Source organism: Tenrec ecaudatus, unplaced genomic scaffold (assembly GCF_050624435.1).
Source record: "Tenrec ecaudatus isolate mTenEca1 unplaced genomic scaffold, mTenEca1.hap1 Scaffold_672, whole genome shotgun sequence".
In the NCBI taxonomy this organism is placed as follows: domain Eukaryota; kingdom Metazoa; phylum Chordata; class Mammalia; order Afrosoricida; family Tenrecidae; genus Tenrec; species Tenrec ecaudatus.
Genome location: NW_027459562.1, coordinates 172,501 through 182,500, shown reverse-complemented (window position 1 = coordinate 182,500; position 10,000 = coordinate 172,501).

Genomic DNA, 10,000 nt, shown 5'->3' with positions numbered 1-10,000 from the left:
CTCTTGGCTCCGTATTTGTTTTTATGGCTTCTGAGAGAATGGCTTGTGAGTGTGTGGCTCTTTCCTCTGAGAGCCTAGAGGAGGCCCTCCTTCCTGTGTGAGGTTTCTGTGTCAGTCAGTCTGTCTCTCTCAACCCTCCCTCCCTCCCTCCCTCCCTCCATCCGCCAGCTCTCTTCACAGAGGAAGAGGGCCTGGCTGCGGTGTAGAATTCGGCTTGCCCTTGCACATGTGCTCTATCTCTCCATCTATCTATATCTAATGTATCTATCCTCGCTGCTGTGCGCCTTCCCCCGGCGTGGGTCTTTGTGACCCCAGCGGCTACCTTGAGCCAAAGGGGTCGGAGAGGTCTTGTTTGAGCGAGCGAGCAAGCTAGCGAGCACTCCAACCCTGACTGTAGAGGTCTAGTTCTAGTTCAGAGTCCACTTGGCCGCTTCTCAAACCCAGCAGCCCCTCCCTCCCTCCCACCCTCCTATTCTTGTAAGGCGTCTGCTTTTCTAAAGGTGGGTTAAGGGCCGCAGCCTGCCCCCCCCCCCCCCCCGTAGAAGTCAGCCTGGTGGGTGGGGAATGTGGGAAGCCAAGCTTTCTCCCGAGTTTGTCTCTCCCCCAGGCATACATATCCCACTGAAAGGCCATTCACCCAAGGTAGGCATATCCCACTGAAAGGTCATTCACCCAAGGTAGGTTCTGGGTTACTCTCCCTCAGGGTGGTCAGCCTTTTAGAGCAAGCAGACAGACACCACTGTTTGTGCCACCATAGGGAGGGAGGAAGGACCCCGCTCGCTTCCGATCAGGGTGGTAGTGGTAGAGGTTGAGCCCACTGGAGAGTGAGCAAGGTTAGGCTGCCCCGTTGAATCTAGGGGAGGGGGGTGGGGGACCACCAGGTGCAGCTGAGAGTGAGCAAGCTTTATACCCCTGAGCTGTGTCTGCCTCTGTTATTTTCCATCTCTCTCTCTCTCTCTCTCTCCCCCCCCCCCCCCCCCCGCTGTCCGATTTAGCCTATGGAACCCGGGGTTCGTTGTAGGGGGCTGGGGCTGTCCTTCCCCCCGCCCCCCACCGGGGGTGAACATTCTTGGGGGGTGTTGCAAAGGACGCCTGGCCAACACAGGCCAGGCAGGGGAAAAGTTCAGCGGCGCCTATTAGCGAGGTCTGTATTAATTACGTCAAGGTGGCCCGGGCGGGCGGGGCGTTTTCATTAGGTTTCCAAGGAAGGCAGAGAGGTTGGGGGCGGGCGAAGCCCTGATGTCCAACAGGCGGGTGGATGTGACTTGCGGGAGGCGAGGCACGTCCGCCACCGTCTCTGTTGCTCGCCTTGGTTTTCATTGAGAGGCCCACACGGGAGGGGGTGGGTTCATCCTCAGGTGGCGAAGAGGTTTTCCTTTCACTTATAGAAGGGGTGGCGAGCGTGCTATGTTGGGCGGTGTGATTCGGCTTACTGTGCCAAACCTGGCCTTATATTAAGAAGAGTTGGGGTGTGATAAGGTCGTGGTTTGGGTCCGGTGGGCAGAGAGAGAAATGCGTCTGCCAGCAAGCCCCAGGCTCTCTCGCTCTCTCGCTCTCTGGCGGTGTTGCCCCACTGTGTGACTGCCTTAGCTAGTTGTCTGCCTCCAATTGTGAGCTAATGTCTACAACCTGTGTGTGGGGGCGCCCGACCCATGGATCCTGCCGTTAAAGCTGGATTTTTTTTTTCTTCTCCCCCTTTCAGATGTGCGTTGCCGTGCCGCTGGCGTTGATGGTACACGTCGCTGGAGCTCGGTGATCTGGCTAAGCGTGGGGGGGACCCAGCTGGCTGGCTGGCTGGCTGGCTGCCTGCTGCCTCCGGCTGGACGGAATGCATCGCTCTCTGGAAGACTCTGCTCTGCAGTCTTGCTTCCTTGACCTTGGACGGAGCAGCCGTTGCAAGAGGAAGGATTTCCAGGCTATTAACTATTTAATGGAAGTGATTCAAGCTGAGCCGCGCTCCCCCGTCCCCCGGGTGCATTGCATCGTTGTGGACTAAATTAGCTGTTACATTACTTCGCGTTTTGTGTGTGGTTGGTAGGTAGGTAGGTAGGTAGGTAGGTAGGTAGGTAGGTAGGTAGGTAGGTAGGGTGGGGGTGGGGGATAGGGGAGGTAGGTAGGGGATAGGGGAGGAAGGAAGGAAGGAAGGAAGGAAGGAAGGAAGAAGTGAGAGTGGGAGTTAGGTGGGGAGGTGAGTTAGGGCATAGGTAGGGTAGAGTGAGAGTGAGTGAGCGTGAGAGTTGTTGGGGAGGTAGGTAGCACATAGGTAGGTAGCACATAGGTAGGTAGGGTAGGAAGGAAGTGAGAGTGGGAGTGGGAGTTAGTTGGTGGGGAAGTTAGGGTAGCGATGAGGGGGAGTTAGGTGACAGGCAGAGGCAGCACGATCCGGTGGCTGTGATGTCATTGTGAAAGTCGGCCCTTGACACACACGAGGTTTTTTTGTGTCGCTTGCTCGCGTGCCCGGGTCGGGCGTTCCGGGCCACGGGGCGCGAGGGCGGGGGGAGGTTGGACCCTTGTCGCCCGCTCGCTTCACCTGGTGGCCCGGTGTGCGTCCCTGGCCGAGTCTGCCGTGTTGAGGGGGTCGTCTGTGTGTGCTGCGTCTGTGGGTGTCCCCGCTGCCCGACAGGCGCGCGGGCGGGCCAGCCAGCCAGCCGTGCGCATCCCGTCTGTCTCTCCCTGCCGGCTAAGAGGCGCGCGGGCGCGCCTGTCTCCCTGTCCCTGGGTCGGCTCGGGTCGACCAGGGCGGCGGAGAGTGGCGAGGGAGAAGAGAAGAGAAGGAAAGAGTGGAGGAGCGTCCGGGGGCGGCGGCCCGAGTTTGCCGGGCGAGGCCGGCCGGGCGGGGGGGTTGGTGGCGCGCGCGCGCCACCAACCCCCCCGCCCGGCCGGCCTCGCCCGGCAAACTCGGGCCGCCGCCCCCGGACGCGAAAGGTGGGTAGACCAGCAGCCTCGGAGAAGATATCTTGTCTTCTTCCTCGTCGCCGCTAGGGGGAATCGTCGGGCGTTTCCCCGGTCCGGGCGAGCCTTCGGCCACGCGCGCATGCGCGCTGTGGCGCTACCGGTGGGCCGACCACCGCACCGCTCCCCCTCCTACTCTCAATCACTCCGATCCTTTCCTCTGAGAGCCTAGAGAAGGCTCTCCTGCGTGAAGTTTCTGTCTGTGTGTGTGTGTGTCTGTCTCTCCCCCCATCCGTCCGTCCGTCCGTCCGTCCGTCCGTCCGTCCGTCCGTCCGTCCATCCATCCATCCATCCATCCATCCATCCATCCATCCATCCATCCATCCATCAATCCATCACTTCTCTTCACAAAGGAAGAGGGTCTGCGTGGCGAGAGGAGGGTGGGAAGGGAGGGCGTATGTTTGAACCTTCAGCCCCTTATCCCCATATATACGATGGCAGGCAGTGAATAATAAAACCTAAGCGTGACAAACACAATGTGATGCTTCTGTCCGTTTGATGGGATTGATCCGCTTCAAACAGAGGGCACCAGGGGTGGTGAGTTAGTAGGTTTGGGGCGGGCAGAGGTGGTGGCTCTGCTGCTGCTGCTGCTGCTGCTGCTGCTGCTGCTGCTGCTGCTGCTGCTGCACGATTGCATTGACTAAAGCGTGGTTCAAGGCACTCCTGAAACTTGACCTGGTGGCCCTGGTACTGTACGCACACGCACACACACCACGCTCTTGCTCTTTTCCTTCAGGGATTTGAAGTTCCTGAAGACAGGACAGATTGCTCCTCCCCTGGCTGAGAGAGGGAGGGAGGGAGGCAGGTTGGTGGTGGTAGTTGGTGGTGGTGGTGGTGGTGGTGTGTTATGTGGGGTGTGTGTGTGTTTGTGAATCATGGTGTAAAAACACACACTCTGCCCGCCTGTCCATCAGTCCGCCTTCCCATGAGAAGCCAAAAAGGACCCATGGAGGCAGGCAGAACCCACTTCTTCGAATGGATTTAGGTCTCTCTCCCACCATCAACCTAGAATGGAAGCTCCAACTGAATCCACTTCACTCACATGCAGACTCAAAAACGGATGGATCTTGGACTTTCACTCGCTGTCCCTGAGCGTGCCTTCCGTGGCTATTATTTTGTCATGTCTTACACTGTTGGACGTCTCCCTTCACCCACTTTCCTGTTGTCCTTGCCCCAGGGGTGAGATGATCTCGGTCCATCTTGTAATGCTAGTGCTCAGATGAGGACTCTCCCTCCTTCCTCACGCAGGCACCTTTGTCCATATTCTTTAGCTTCCTTCCTTTCAAACGTGTGTTTTCTAGGGGCCTAGACACTGGGCAGCCTCCTTCCATCAGTCCCTCCCTCTGTCCCACCGTCTGTCACTCGCTGCCTGCCTGCCTGCCTGCCTGCCTGCCTGCCTGCCTGCCTGCCTGCCTGCCTGCCTGCGTTCTTCCTGACTTTCATGAAAAAGCTCTCAAGTCTTTCTACGACCGACGAGTGTCAGGCCTCAGGCCTTTCCTCCTCTTGAAGAAGAGTTTCTTTCTTCCCCTCTTCCATTCCATTCCTATATTCTTGAGTTTTTGCTTTTCCCCCTTTAAAAAATAAAAACAGGAGACCAGTCAAATGACTTGCAGGGGTGGGGGGTGGACACACACACCACACCACACACACACACACACCCTACCTACACCTGACTAGCCATCCAACAAACAAAGCACACACACATACCGGGTGCCTAGGATGTTTGCCAAATTCTCCCTCACCCCTTGTAAGCACTCGGTTGGTTCCCAATCCACTCCGCTCATAGGGCGGTGCGCCCCCTGTTCTCATCACGACAACTGCTAGAGATTCACGAGGGCGGTGTGTGTGTTTATTTTCTGGGATCGGAGCCGCCGCTTTTGGACTGAGTCCCAGTGCTGGCGGTTGGAAGCTCCAGCTCCGCTAGATGGGCCAGCAGGACCCAGCCGCGATTCTGAAGACCCCTCAGGCCTCCCTCTTCCGTGACCATGCGGGTGGGTGGGGGTTGCAGTTCCCGACGGGCTCCTCTGGATCGATCCCCCCCGCTCGCTCCCCACTCCCTTCCCCATCCCGGCCTGGGCGTCCCACACACAAGCAACCTCTAGTTCACTTGCCCGAGTTAGGGTCAAAGTCCAAACTAAGATGAACAACAGAATAAAAAAAAAAAAAAACAACCGAAAAACCGGTCACCCTGAGGCCAACGGTGGCTCTCTAGCCAGAGACCAGGGGATTGAGATGCTAAAAGAGCTGGCTTCATATGTTAATCAAGCCCCGGCCTTCCTTCCTGCCTTCCGGAGCCTTTTCAGGTGGGTGGGTGAGGGGGCAGGCTTGGGGCTGCTGGGTGGCTGGGTGGAAGGGAGCTAGGCGGCAGGCCTGCAGGTCTTAGGTTTCCCCTGGACCCCTGAGGATTCTCCCCTCCCCCCCCCCCCCACACACACACTCCCCCTTCTGCGGATTTCAGCATTTGGGAGACACAAGTCCTCCCATGAAGGCCCCTAGGAGATTTCATTCCTACCGGGATGGTTGGGGCCCATACCACTTATCACAATCCAGCCAGCCAGCCAGCCAGCCAGCCAGCCAGCCATTATGTCAAGTACATTTGTTCGTTTGTTGCCATCATCATTCTCAAAACATTTAGTTTCTGCTTGAGCCCTTGGTATCAGGTCCTCATGGTTCCCTTCCCTCCTTGATACTCCTCCCTCATTAATCCTTGATAATTTAGAAATTATTATTATTTTGTCATCTCTGATACTGTCGGGCGTCTCCCTTCACCCACTTTCCTGTTGTCCTACATACTTTTGTATTTTTCTTTTTAAAACATTTTATTAGGGGCTCATACAACTCTTATCACAATCCATACATATACATACATAATTATATAAAGCACATCTGTACATTCTTTGCCCTAATCATTTTCAAAGCATTTGCTCTCCACTTAATCCCTTTGCATCAGGTCCTCTTGTGATCCCACAGGCTGGTGTGATTCTTCCATGTGGGCTTTGTTGCTTCTGAGCTAGATGGCCGCTTGTTCACCTTCAAGCCTTTAAGACCCCCAGACACTATCTCTTTTGATAGCCTGGCACCATCAGCTTTCTTCGCCACATTTGTTTATGCACCCGTTTGTCCTCGTTCCATCTTTTAATAGATCCTTCATGTCTTTCTGCCGAAATCGGAGGGGTCATTGATTGGGCCCACATGTTGTAAGTAACTAACGCTGGGGCAGAAAGAGACACAGCCCCCCCCCTCCAATCCAACAAACAAAAATCCAATGTATAGATCAATAACCACTTATTGATTAAGTGGTTGATGGGCCATGGCTGGAGGTGGGTGGGGGGTACAGGGGGTGTGTGCAGGCAGGCTGAAACACCTTAGTAATTGATAAATAACCTGCTGAATTTGGCTTCTGTCATTTTGGCTGAGGCTTGACCCACACGCACATGGTCCGCCCGACCAAGCAGTTTTGAGATAAGCAGTGGCTAGGGACACCTCAGCCTGAGGACTGCAAACATTGGGAATTCTCCCCCAAACGTTCCCACTTCGAGGAACTGAACTGCGTGTGTCAACGATTGATCACCCTGCTGGTGGTTTGATGGTGGCTAAAAAGCTGAGTGTGTTCTGCTGTGCTCTCCGGACCCACTGACTCCTCCCGGGTTGCCCATTCACCCGCTGGCTTTCACTAAAAGCTCATTTGATTGATTGGAGTGTGTGGCTTTTTGGACTGTCTTGGAAACCAACCGGGGCTACAATTCTTCTCAAGGGGACAGAACTGCCACCAAACCCATCATGACTGGCTGGCAGTGGTGGCGGCAGGTTTCCTCTCCAGGGAGATCACAGTTGCAGGGGATGGGGTGGGGTGGGGGAAACCATCCGAAGAAGAGCTTACAATGTGGCTCCAGGAACCTCTGACTGACCCCAAGCAGTCAGGAGATGATGCATGACCACCGTGTGTGTGTGTGTGTGTGTGTGTGTGTGTGTGTGTGTGTGTGTGTGGTAGCCCTTCCTTGAGGAGTGATGATCGATTTCCATTCAGAGCAGCCACTGAGGACTATCCTATCCTACCTGAGTTCTCCTTATCCCACCTAACACCCACACGCCCACCCATCACCTGCCACCCCCGCAATGCAATCCAATTCTTACCCAAACTTTTTGGTTGGTTGGTTGTAGGGGGGAAGATCAGGTGTTTTGTTTTGTTTTGCTTTTAAACCATTTAAACTTGCATTTCAGCCGCATGTCATACCAACAATACCACCATCCTATCCTACTCAGAATAATAGGACGACAATGGTCATCCCATTTGATTTTACAGCATTCTCTTCTTCCCTGTAGCTTTCATGATGATGATGATGATGATGATGATGATGATGATGATGATTTTCTAATCGTGGCAATACTAGACTAGACTAATTTAGACACAACAGAGCATTCTGCAATCACAACAACTTTCTTTCCTGTGTCTCTCCGGCAGGCAAATTTTTGAGACGTAAAGACCCGGTCTCATAACTCCCTACTCCCTAAAAACACTTTTAAAGGTATTCGAGAGCCAGACGTATGTCTATTTTTACAGGCAGATGAAATCATCATTGTCGACTGAATCTCCTTTCAGATGGCTTTCCGGGAATCCAGGAGAGATGATCACTTCGGGATCAGTGACGATAACAACTGGAGGATGGAGGGAGGGTGGGGGTGAAAAGGGGGAACCGATGGACGAGGATCTACATAACAACCTCCTCCCTGAGGGGATGGACAACAGAAAAGTGGGCGAAGGGAGACATTGGACAGTGCAAGAGATGACAAAATACTAATCATTTATAAATTATCAAGGGTTCATGAGGGAAGAGGGACCAGGGAGTGAGGGGGCAAAATGAGGAGCTGATACCAAGGGCTCAAGCAGAAAGCAAGTGTGCTTGACACAATGGATGGATGGATGGATGGATGGATGGATGGATGGATGGATGGATGGACGGACGGACGGACGGACGGATGGATGGATGGATGGAAGAGATGGCTTTCCATTTGACTTGGATCTGCTCTTGTCCGTCAGGGGTCTTCCACATGTCGGCTCATTTTCTGCTCACTTCCCCAAGGGCTCAATGGACTTTTGTGTGAGGACTGACTTCCTCGGACCTTTTATAGAATGTTGAATGTACTTTTGTTTGTTTAAAAAAACAAACAAACACGTACGTGTGTGTGTGTGTGTGTGTGTGTGTGTGTGTGTGTGTGTGTGTGTGTGTGTATAGCGCGGCGGCGGCGGCGGCGGCGGCGGCGGCGGCGGCGGCGGCGGCGGCGGCGGCGGCGGCGGCGGCGGCGGCGGCGGCGGCGGCGGCGGCGGCGGCGGCGGCGGCGGCGGCGGGCCGGGTCTAAGTTAGGCGACTGTCCGGCCGACGACGCGCTCTTGCCGGCTAGAGACGCACATTCGTCCCGCCGCCGCGCTTCCTGCCGGTTGTCGTCCGCCACCTAGCGGTCACTTTCACTTTCTCTCCGGAGCTCTGTCGCCAACGCGAAGGGACCGGAGCGGCCTGTGTCGCCGCCGGCCCCCGAGTTCCAGGACGCCGGCGGCGGCGGCCGCTGCGGCGGCGGGCCGGGTCTAAGTTAGGCGACTGTCCGGCCGACGACGCGCTCTTGCCGGCTAGCGACGCACATTCGTCCCGCCGCGCTTCCTGCCGGTTGTCGTCCGCCACCTAGCGGTCACTTTCACTTTCTCTCCGGAGCTCTGTCGCCAACGCGATGGGACCGGAGCGGCCTGTGTCGCCGGCCCCAGAGTTCCAGGACGCCGGCGGTGTCACTTGTGTCGTCCCGGCGGTGACAGAGCGCCGGCCCGGGAGCGGTGGCCCGAGCTTGTACCTGCAGCCTTATGGGTTGGCGGGCTTCACTGCCGCCTCTGTCACTGGTGTTTGTCGGTCAGCACTTGGTCGACCAGCACAGGGCGCTCAGCCGCCCGAAACTCACTCACCCACCCGTCCGGAGGCCGGACCGCCCGAAGCGGTGCTTGAATTTTTCCAGGAACCCACTTGTGGCCCGTGGAACGGCCCTGGTGGCTCAGTCGCACGGAAATTCGGTGTTTACTACCCGGGCCTGGACACGGCCCGCCCGGCAACATGGCAGGCGGCGCTTGAGGGTTTCTCAAGTCCCCACTCTGGGTCCAGGGACCGGCCTTGGTGGCTCGCGGTCACCCGGCGAGTGGCGGTTCGCTCCTCGGCGACTCCCGAGTCCCCTGGCTCCTCGGGCGGAGCCTAAGAAAAATGTCCAAGTTCCTCACATAGGCTTCCACATCGGTGGCCGGCCGCGCCGATGTGCGGGACCTCCGGTGTGCGGCACCTGCGTCGCGCGAGGGCACGCTGCCCCTCTTCCCCCCCTCACTCGATTCTCAGGAGGTTGACCAGAGGGCCCTAGGACCTCCAGGAGTGAGTGCTATGGGGTCACTGTGGCAGGCCTTTGGCCGAAACGTGGTTCCGGGGGGTGCCCCGTGGGGAGAAGCCACCACCCCGTCTCCTGGCGTGGTATTTCTTTCGCTGAACTCGGTCATTTTGGGCCACCAGATAGGTGCTGACACGCTCATCTTCAGTGGCGCTCACTGAAGAGGTCGGTTTGATGCTCTGGACGTGTGCGTTGGTTCCCTGGGTCGCCTTTGGGTTACCGATGGCCCGTGGCGCGCGGTCCCTTCGATCCCGCGTGAGTCGCCCGCTTTGAGGCCCGTGCGCCGGCTCTCGCGAGTCCAGCTGTGTCCCGACCCTGTGGTTGCTGTGCTCCTCTGGCCTCCAGTGCTCTTGAGGGTGGCGGGACCCACAGAGAGGTTGGCGGGATGGGTCTTCTGTGCTCCCCGCGCTCTCTGCCCGCTGCAGGCATCCCGGGCAGCCGTGCCAACGCTTAGCGGAGTGCCTTCCACGCCCCATGGGCTCCGTCTCCCGTGTCAGGCACTTTCTGTGTCCTTTTGGCGGCTGTCCTTCAGTGGCCCTGGGTGTGGGTCTGGCGGAGGCAGAAACCGGGCCTTTTTCCTTCCCTGACCTCCCCCAGCACCCGACAGGGTATTTTTTTTTTCCTCTCGGTCTCTCTC